We start from the raw sequence: 11,653 nt of genomic DNA, 5'->3' as shown, positions 1-11,653 counted from the left end.
GAATGATCTTACAACATACTCTAATAAGGCTAAGGAACACTGCAAACATTTGAAAAAATTCTTTATCAAAGGTCTAGAATATGGAGTATCTTTAAACCCAAAGAAATGCACATTCGGGGTCACAGAAGGCAAATTACTAGGACATATAGTGTCTAAGGATGGGGTGAAAATAGATCCTGAAAGAGTAGCAGCTATTGATAAAGTCCCCAAGCCAAAAAATGTAAAAGCAATTCAATCATTCTTTGGAGAAATCAATTTTCTAGGAGATTTGTTATCAATTTTGCTGAAATTAGTAGACCTATCTCAAAGATGCTCAAGGAGGGAGCCACTATAGATTGGAATGGTGAGCCTTCACAAGTATTCCAGGATATTAAAGTTACAATTTAAAAAATGCTCTTATACTGAGAACCCCAGATTATGCAAAACCCATGCATATTTTTTCTTTTGCATCCTTCCACATTGTAGTTGCAGTCTTATTGCAGAAAAATCAAGAAGGATATGAGCAGCCTATTGCCTTTTTCAGTAAGTCACTGCAGCCTGCTGAACTGAAGTATGAAATAAATGAAAAGCAAGCATATTATTTAGTAAAGGTTGTAAAAGCTTTTAGATGTTACCTAGTAGGTTCTTTTTTTATCACTTTTGTACCTAGTGCTATAGTCAAGGATATATTTTCTCAACAAGAAGTATCAGGCAACAGGTGTAGATGGATCAATAGAATCTAGGAATTCAACTTTGATATACAAATAACAAAGTTAGTAAGGGGTCAAGGTTTGGCCAAACTCATGGCTGAAGCTAATCTAGAGGCTAATTAGATAAATCTGGTAAATGGTGATCTCAGAGCTGACTTATGTGACATGGACCAGTGTGATTGGTACACCAATGTCATATATTACTTGCAACATATGGAACCTCCTCCCCATTTGCCTGAAAATGAAAAGAGGAATACTAAATTGCAGGCCATCAGGTATGTAATTGTCCAAAGCAACCTATGGTGGAGAAATTTTGAGGGAGTATTGTTGAAATGTGTTGATAAAGAAAAGGCAAAAGAGGTTTTGAAAAAAATGCATGCTAGAGTGTGTGGGGGACACTATATGGCCAAAACTACTGCACATAAGATAATGAGGGCTAGATTTTGGTGGCCTTCCCTTTTCAAGGATGCCCAAGTTATGGTTAGGAAGTGTGAACCTTGTCAGAGGTTTGCTGGAAAACTAAAATTCTCAGGAAATACTCCATTGAAGCTAGTGGAGATTCAAGCACCTTTTCAACAATGGGGTCTGGATTTCATAGGAGAGATTTTTCCGAAGTCTGGCACTAGCTATTCTTGGATTCTAGTGGCTACTGACTACATTTCAAAGTGGGTAGAGGCTATCCTCACAAGAAATGCAACAAGTAAAGTTGTTAATAATTTCCTACTGAATAATATTATTTCTAGATTTGGCTCTCCACAGAAAATTGTAACAGATAATGCTATGTACTTCAGGTCTGAGGAATTCGTTAAAGTTTGTGATAAATATGGAATAAAAAGGTCATCATCTACTCCATATCATCCACAAGGGAATGGACAAGCTGAGTCCACAAATAAGAGCATATTGAAAGTCATTAAGAGAACCTTGGATGATAATAAAAAGGCATGGGATTCCAAGTTACAGTTGGCAATATGGGCTAATAGAGTAACTATAAAGAAATCCATTGGTGTAGCTCCATTTGATTTAGTGTATGGAATTCAAGCCAAAATGCCTTAGAACAACTTGATGGGACTCTAAAATTACATCCAGTTGTATGAGGGTATGTGCAGGATCACAGTGCACCAAACTATGGCCTTAAGTGGCAGTGAAAAACCAGCAAATCAGGGTTATGTCAACTTGATACATAATTTTAAAGTGGATCTGGACTTTATATCAAAAAGTTGTAAGAAAATAATCTGTAGGAAATTGAATCTAGTTTCTAAACTATAAGGCCTTATCTAGAGAAAAAATTATTTGATTGGTCAAAAGTTTGGATTTTAATGCAGTACTACAAAAATTTTAGGGCAAAAATAAAAAGTAGGTGTATGTCTGACCACCTTAATCATAATCAAATGATAATATTTTTAAATATAATTTTAGATATAAAAAGTAGACTCGTGCCTAGATGTGACGCATATTTTTGTCAATTTTTATTCCAAATAAATAATTAATTACGAATTTTCTACTATACTATTTTCAGAATTAAAAAACTCTCATGTTTGACCACCTTAACTAGTTCAAAAAAAATCAAAATTAAGTTTTTTTCTTTTTTTTCTTATACTAGTCAAAGTATAGAATGTGACGCATCTTTTGGATTTCACAAATCTTATACGATTTGAAAGTTATAGCTATTTTTCAACCAGTATGTCAATCAGCACTTTGTAGATAACTCCATTAGAAAATAAGTAATAATTACTTACTGAACTCGTAATTTGACAAAAATTACATTTATGAAAAGCTAAGAACATTCTTAAGAAACCCTTTTCATTATATTAAATTTTGGTTAAAAAAAAGTCGTCAGCTACATGCTTGAATTAAAAAACACATAAGAACATGCCAAAAACACATTTTCAGAATGTTTTAAAGATGACCATATAAGGTTGGTATTGAAAGATATAGTAGGAATTATAAAGGTATTAATTTTTTTCATTTAGTATCAGGATGGGTGGGAAAAAAGTGGGAATAGATTTTGAAATTCTTTGAGGCATTTCAGAACTACATATTTTTCAGATCGCCACTTTTTGGCACACCATGATCCTGCACATACCCATGATGAAGATACTATAAATGAAATGCAAGAAAGAATGGATGAATTGGTAGGACTGAAAGAAACCAGAAGAGAAGCATCTCTAAAGAACCAAAAGTTGCAACTGCAAGTTAAGACATTCTATGATAAAAGAACTATAAGCAAAAAGTTTGAAGATGGAGATTTAGTCTTAATGTGGAATGCCAGAATTGAGGATAAAGGAAAACATGGAAAATTTGATCCTATTTGGTTAGGCCCATATCTAATTGAAAATACTTGGGGTGAAGATTCTTATATACTCAAAGATGTATTCGATAGTATTCTTGAATTGCTAGTTCATGGGCAATTCTTGAAGAGGTATTTTTCTTGAAAAATACTTATTTTCTCCATGAACAATAGTTTTAGGGTTTTCTATTTTTTTGTACATTCTGTATACTCTGTAAATCTCTATTAGTATCCTTGTGCAGTTTGGTTCCTTATTTCTATGTGTTTCTCAGTGCTCTCTGAAGAAGTTGTCATTTTTATGAAATATGTGGTTTGCTCTCCCATAGATTCTGAATTCTAGCATAGACTCAAGTATTCTATCATCCCTAGATAGAGCCACTGTTGTTCTGACTTTTCATTTGATATAAATCCTTTGTCCAATTGTAGAAAAGTCAAATTTTTCATTTTAGTGGTGAATAGGGTTTAGGTAAGTCATTTGTTTGCTCCTTTTTTTGAAAATTTTATGAAAACCCTATGTTTCTCTCCATTTGTAAACTGTTAGGCATGAAGTGTTTAAATTTTAAATCGGGAAAATATTCTTTTCCTTTTATGTCTTCTGCACCCTGAGCTATTTTCCCTCTCAATTTTTCCCGACCATCTAATCTAAGTAAATCCACCATTGTCGTTTCCTCACTATGGAAACATGGGCAATCTTTATGTATAGCAAGGTAGCGAGTTTCAAAAAATGTTGAGATGGGACTGCAAAATGAAGACATGGCAATTAGATTTTTTAAACTGATCATTCAGTCACAGACACCTGGCCAATGCTGTTAGAGCCGAAAGAAGGACCTAATTAGAAAAAGTCAGAGGTCGACACTAGAATGAGTATCTTTCTAACCCTTCATTACCATGCTATCAAAAATCTTGAGCATCTCACCGTTAACGAAGTAGCGAGGCACTGTAAAATTGAAGAGTCGGTGGCCTTGAAATTTATTGGTACCAAAATTAATCTAGGTGGCATGACCAATAATAATTGTCATTGCCAGAAGTAGTTGATAGTAGCAATAGTGATCTGATGGATCCTTGTATTTTACGGTGCCAAGATTTATTAAAGTTGTCAAAGCTCACTACCTCAGTATCGTTAAATTCTAGCATCTCGTTGTTAAGGAAGTAGCGAGGCACCGTAAAATCAATAGCTGGTGGGACCTTTAGTAATGTGGGATGATGACTAGGACTAAAGTAAAGTCTTACGGGGTGCTAACTGTGCAAAATTTCATACTTCATCAATGCTCTCGACCCATTCCCCATTGTTCAAATGTGCGAGAGATCTTGAGCATTAGATTAAAATGGAATCAACAGTCCTCGCTATCTTGCATTGGAAAGTTGCATGTTGTTTAAGCTATGCGACATAGTGAGTATAAGGCCCACCATTTATCAAGAAACTTCATGCAACTTCCCCACCTTTGTTTCAATCTCTAATCAATGGCCATCATTTTCTCGCTATGAAGAGTTGCTAGGGAGATATGTATAGTGACATAATGAATAAGGGCCCACCACCATCTTTCTGAGAAAGCATAGTAATATATCATCTGCTAGATTAAGATCAGATCGATGGCTATCGCTACTTTGCTATGGAAAGCTGCTCATTCTTTATGCATAACAAAGTAGCAACCTACTAACATGTGTCCTTAGTTGCTAGTGGGTCCAGATAGAAGTGCCATCAAGGAAAAATTTATGTACGTGATAAATTTTCATTGGATCAATTGACCAACATGTCAAGTGCAATGCCTAGTTGTTTTTCTCTGTATCCCATGATCGTAGGATTTTTGAAGATTGACAGTGCAACTTTAAACATAGAATATGGTGCCACTCTATGTATTAATTAGACATGAAAGCATCGTGCATGAGAAAAATAGAGTATAACACAGAAGATTTTATCAGTTTCATCTTACGTGAGCAAAGATTCTAAGCTATTCCTGAGTAGAAACAATTATTGAAGGAAATTGTGCTGAAGTTTGGCAGAATTTGTGAAATAGTCTATTCGTGAAAAGTTTACAGAAATACAGAGGAAAACAAACACAAAATTTAGGTAAGTAGTACTACCATAATCTCTGTAGGTTTTTCAGTTCTGTAAAATATAATCCAAGATGTCTTTGAAGAATGGATTTTTAGATCAAATAAACTATTTGGATAGAAATGCACATGATGACTTGCTTGAGTTTCTCCTAGAGTCTACTATAGAGACAGTGCAAGAAATGGTTTGAATTTGTTCAAGAAATGGTTTGCAGAAAGGAAATTGTATGCCCCACATGCCAATATATGGAATTTTGATCTGGGAAAGCTAGTTGTTCCCAGTGTGTTTATGGATTATGACCTTCTTGAGGCCATGGCGAAGAGTTATGATCAAACCACTAGGGTAGCGAGAAGAATAGATGGTGAAGTTTTAATCACCATCAATCTAGAAGAGATTAGGGAATTTTTCAGTTTGGGACCTCTCACTAGGTATCATGTGCCCATTGATTTGATAGAATTAGAAAAAGAATATATGTCAAAAAGGGATGTAGTTAGACAAGGTGCATTGAAGGCCCACATAGGCAGAATTGGAAACCTATAAAGAACCTTTCAAGAAATCATGCCTCAATGCTAGGGTAGTAGAGATATACAGGACCCTGTGCAGAGTCTTTGGAGAGGGTGAAGAAGATCGTATTCCTATGAGTTTCATCTATATAATCACTCAAATGTCCTCTTTCGATGTAGAAATAATTTTTTATTTTGCCTCTTACCTGGCCAATGAGATTCACAGTGGATTGATGAGGATTGCAAAGGGCAAGGTGGAGATGGTTTGGGGTCAATACTCCCTATTAATGCATATGTTTCTATTTAAAGGGGTTACATACTTTGGTAAAGAAATGGTATTGAATAGGGAACAAGAGGGGGAAGCACTACCAGTTCAATTATGGAGTGTAGACATGACTGGGGTAGCAGAAAATGCTAGTTTTGTTAGATTTGATAGGCACTTTGCTTCCAAACTAAGGTGGCTCATATTGAGTAACAATCCAAGAATTCCTAAGGCACTAATGCACCTTGTTAGGCCTATGGACAAACCCCATAGTCTAAAAGTTTCACATAATTGGGGAGATATCATCCCATATCTAGTCTCAATTGTCATTAGAGTTTATGGATTCAAAGGGACGCCCCGTGTACTACCTTATTAGGTGCCTTTAAAGGTAGGAGTAGCTAAATTTTTATGGTAGTTGGGAGGAGTAGAGGAGACCTTTCTAAACAAAAGGGGAACAAGATCAATTTTTTCTACTTGCACTGTAGCTCACCAATTTGTAATAACTAAGGAGGGGTGGATCTTCCTCTACAAATTTTGGGATCAGTATAAGATGGTAGTAACTCACTCTTGTTTTTGTGTTGCAGAAGATTTCTTTAATTCTGCTCTTAGGCATAGAATCAAGTTTCGTCCAATTCAGCATGAATTTTATTTCCTTGAAGATGTAATAAGGAATGAGTACTCTCTACAGGAGCAAGAAAAAAAGAAGGAAAAATGGAGAGTCTATTCAAAAGTTTTGGAGTTTATTAATTGTTTTGACAAGGATAACAGTCCTCTTAGTAATGTTGTAACTAATGCAGATAGAATAAATAAGCTTATGAGTACATTCCCCAAAATAATGGATGTAATGAATAAGAAGAAACAACATTTTATTGATTCTTCTCTAGATAGAGCTAGGGAAGTAATGAGAAAATTGGGTTTCACCACCAGCATAGGGGCAGGTCCATAGGTTGTGGGAAAGAGGACAAGATATACTGTCATTCGGGGTTAGACGCCCACTGTAAATAAAGGAAAGCAGATAATTGAATCTACTAGTGCTACTTTTGAAGAAAGGCACCTTGAACCCTCTCCCAAAAGAATAAAAATAATAAGAGAAGAGGAATCACATGATGAAGGTTACTTACCTTCCCAAACTCCTATGAGAATTGAGGAGTAGCTCACCAATGAGAAAATTCAACAAATGGGATCACAAGGAGGAGTTTTTGTTACCCAGGCAGAAATTGATGAAGGGAACCCCTAGGAGCCTCTTGTGCCGAGTTTTGAACTAACTATAGAAGATTTTAGGGGAAGGAAATTAGACCCCATTTTGGAACAAGCCAATTAGCAATTTTTGTCTGATAACAGTTTTGTAAAATCTAGGGCTTTCCATCAGTTTGTGTGGAGGGAAAACATGCACATTTTTAAGGAAAGATGTAGGAATATGAAAGTAGAGCATCCAGAAATGGATGAAGCCTCTATTCAGAATCAAATAAAGGAACAAATGATACAAGAGTTCAAGAATATAACCCTTGAAGAGGGGAGATAGATGGTGAAAGATGCAAATAGTTTATTATTTACCAATTGGGACATTGCTGATGCCTTAATTTATAATTCTGTGTCAAATAATTTGGGATTACAAGATCTAGATAAAAAGTTATTCTTCGGAACAACATTCAGTAATGACCAAGCTGCTCTTGTTATGTGGTCATTAAGAAGAGGATCCAGGACTAGTCCATCATAATGTGATGATTTAGGACTATAAGGGAGTATCATTGTGAGGAGAGTTGCTGATACTTCACATGTATAGGTAGCCCACATGAATGTGGACTATTCTCAATTTGCCTTGGCCACTGCAGAGAAGGAAGAAAAGGAAATGATTGACCTACAGAGCAAGTACGAAACAGTGGTGGATGCCTACAATAAAGAAGTAAAAAAGAGAATTGAGCTTGAGAACAAGCTATTGGGAAGGACCACTAGGCCAAAAATAACATACCCTCACCCCCCAGTTGAACCTTTTAAATCCACCCCTCTCATAGAAATACTAGATACACCCTAAAAGCCACAATACTACAGTGTTGAGGATTTTGAAGAAGAAAAAGGAAAACTATGGGCCTTACATGTAGAATAGGAATCCAAATATGAAGATAAATTAAGAAAAGCTCTCACATATTTGGGGGACAAAATTGAATGGCCACTAATTTATGATCAGTTGGCTAGGGTGATCAGTATCTCGAAGGATTTGAAATCTAATGATGAGGCTCTAATGCCTATTGTGAATAAATGGGTAAGAAGGGAGAAAGAAATAACATTTTTGTGTTTCTTTGTTATAGATGATTCTTTTGATCAAATTCAAAAAACATTTGATATTGTTTTTGATCTTACTGACTTTAATAATAACATTTACAAAAAAAAGTAGTAGGCTACTTTAAAAAGTACAAGAGCCAAAAATTCAATTTGTTTCCTCATGCCCTAGATAAAAAGAATAATTTGAAAAGCAAAGATGAATGGGAAAAGGAACTTGATGATTTATTCTGTTTAAGAATGAATCAAGTCATTAATGAATCAGGGCATGCATGGTGGGCCGCCACAACAAAAGAAATGGTGAAGGCTCAAATATTCTTTGATTCTTTAAAACAAGAATTCATTACCATTAATAAGGATGTTGAATATGTGCTGAAAAGACAGAGGGATATTTTACAGTTCAATTGGCCAGATGACACATTATTTGACAAATGGATGGTAGATATGGCTCCCAGTGAAGAGTTTGATGAAGATGAAAATGATAGTGATGAAATGCAAGGCGAGGAGTTTCAAATCATTGACCCTGTCACTACTTAGACCCAACTGGAAGAAGAATACAAGGATAATCTGTTACCCTCAGTTGTAGACCCAGGACCATAGGATGCCGATACAACTAAAAAAAGGGAAAAGGTAGAAGTTACTCCCCCCATATAGGAAAAAGATGGTGAAAGCCCACAGGTGGAGGTTGACATGCTATCATTAGAAAAAACTTCATCGTTGGTTAATTTGGCTATTGTATACGAGGGAGGATTAGAATAGAAACCAACTTAGCAACACAAGAGTGTGTAAAAAAAGGGCCCACAAAAGGAATGTCTGATGTAAAAATTTTTGTTGTTACTCACATTTTTTTCATCTTGTGACAAGTATATGTAAGTATCTTTTAAAGGACACCAGTCACTTTGTTTAGCCTAAAGCTTGTTGCATCTCACACTATTTAAGTGAGATTCCAAGGCTAAAGAATGGTCTGAATTTTGTTATTCTAAGTAATATGCTTAGTCTATTTTTTGGTCCAAATTTTGAAAGCAAGTTTAGGATGTATTTTCTCTGACAATTATCTGAGAATACATGAATATAGAATGAGCTGTGTTTCTTTCTAAAGGTCATTCTAGGTCTATTGTAAATGATATACCATTTTCAAAGAAAATGAATACAAATTGTGAACTATCCCCATATCAGTTCTTTCTGAATCTTGTCTCCTTCCAATTACTTGGTTATCTTGATATTGTATAAGTAAAGGCTTGTGCAATTGAATGCAATCTAGTTAGGTTGTATATCTATTTATCATTGTTGTTAATTCAATGGATTAAATAAAAGCTTTGATGAATGTGATGAGGTTTCTTTAGTAATGGAAAGGGTTTTGAATGATAAATTTTGATGAGAATTGCTAATAGAATTTGTTTTAAGGCAACAAGTTAGATCCAAGAATTTGCTATAGACTATGAACCCCAATGGATTAGGCACTGATCAAATTGATTCAACTGAAGGAGAAATATATCATAAATGATTATCAAAATGCAATATCAAATCAAATTTTACTTTTATTTCCTGTAGATCTTCAAAGCTAGCCAGTACTTTTTTGCATTGAATGTTTTAGTTTCAGTTAGCCACTATTGTTAAGAACATCTGCAGATCTATAGAAGAATTCTTGGCCATATCTTTCTTATGGGATGTGTTTATCAAGTTAGTAAGAATTATGTCTATGTTTGAGGATTTTGAAATAAGAATCAGAATGAAACTAAGAAAAATCCTCATACAGTTGTTCCAGTTTTGAATCATCCCTGGGTATACCCACCCTGGTTTTGCAAAGCTAGAAGAGTAGAAAACCAGCTGTGATTTTGTTGAATTTGGGTCCAAATACTTTGTATATGCAATTGTTAATAAGAATTGGCTAGTCTTTAGATTGCGTATGTACTATCATCCTGGTATTAAGCATTTTGTCGCTTAGTAGTTTTAGTGCATTTTAAAACACCAACACTTGCGACACAGGTACTCTGCGTTCAATGGGGTATGGGCTTGCCCTCTCAATTTTAATTTTTTTAGATTTTTTTTTTAAAAACATTTTTCAATAAATGTTTTCTGAACAATTTCATTTAAACATTTTTTCTAAAAGTGCACTCACATATCATATACACTTAATATATAGCGCATTATATATATATATATTTAAATGCAACATTTTTAATAAATGTGTGTGTGTGTGTATATATATATATATATATATATGTAGATTAATAAATGTATATGTATATTTTTCAAAGAGAATATTCACAATAATGTTTGCAAACATAAACGTAATTTTTTTTAAACAAATAGGGCTTTTCAATTCTATGAATTAAGAATTCTCCCTATAATGATTAATCTTTAGATTTACCTATTGATCCTTCTAATAGGTTTGACTATAAAATTTTAAACCCTAGCCCATAGAATTCTCAGATCTATGTATGTGGGGGCTTTCTCACATAAAGAATTAAATAGCCATGACAAGATTAAAAAAACTAGAACATTCACACATAGAATTCTTAGAAAGCAATCAGAAGACACAAAGAAGATAGGAAGTACAAGAAGTAGAAAAACATAGATAGAATCACAAGTGTCTACCTGGACACTGATGCTAATTCGCTTCTCTTCAAAATTCACAGAGCAAGCTCCTTCCTTCTCCAACATTCCTCGGGTCCTCCAACATGCTCCCTAAGCTTCTAGGAGTGCCTAAATATAAAGAACTCTTAGGAAGCACCTAGAATGTCTCTAGAAACAACCAGAAGGTGTTGACAACTAAGCATGAGTCTTTTCCAACCTTCTAGATGAGTCACAAGGTTGTAGACACCATGTGCTTAATTTGTGCGCTAACTCCTATGTTGTTGACATATGTGCAATCAAGAGGTGTGTTTACTCCTAGGTAGACTTATAACTTTTATTTTAATTCTTTTATTATTTCTATTATTATTATTTATTTACTATTTTATTATTATTAATTTTATTTTATTTTATTTAAATTTTTTTCTCAATTAATTCCCATTTAATTAATTAAAATAAAAATATCAAAAGATCATGATATTATATTAATTTTTCCAAAATAATTAAATTATTAATTAAATCTTTTAATTTAAGACTTAATTAATAGAAAATTCACCATAGACCTCCAAGATAAAATATGAAAACCCACCACAGAACAATCCATACAAAATCAGTTTAAAGGGTTAAAAATCATGAATTATGTCATCTGACACATTTAGAAGGTAAGATATTACAGATACTTGTCTTACCTTTCTAGGACAAATGGTTTAAGGGTTTAGGATTTGGACTTGAGAATTTATCTCCTCTCTCTTACCATTGAGATAGTGCGATAGGGTACACTCATCATGGCAATTTAGGGAAGTCGATACTCGGTACCTGCAACTTGCATAAAAATCATGCATGTACATATTATATATATATATATATATATGCTAAGCTAAATAGGTAGTGGCAGGAAGTTGTGCATCGTGTAGATCCTGACTAGTAGGTGACTAGGACTCCCTTCCTTAATCACATCAAAAATGCCATACTATAAGAGAACAAACATGCACACCATACACATGCAAG

Source organism: Cupressus sempervirens, chromosome 3 (assembly GCF_028749045.1).
Source record: "Cupressus sempervirens isolate cs-2001-9-10 chromosome 3, ASM2874904v1, whole genome shotgun sequence".
In the NCBI taxonomy this organism is placed as follows: Eukaryota; Viridiplantae; Streptophyta; class Pinopsida; order Cupressales; family Cupressaceae; genus Cupressus; species Cupressus sempervirens.
The sequence above is the reverse complement of the archived record's forward strand: the minus strand, read 5'-3'. Positions refer to the sequence as shown.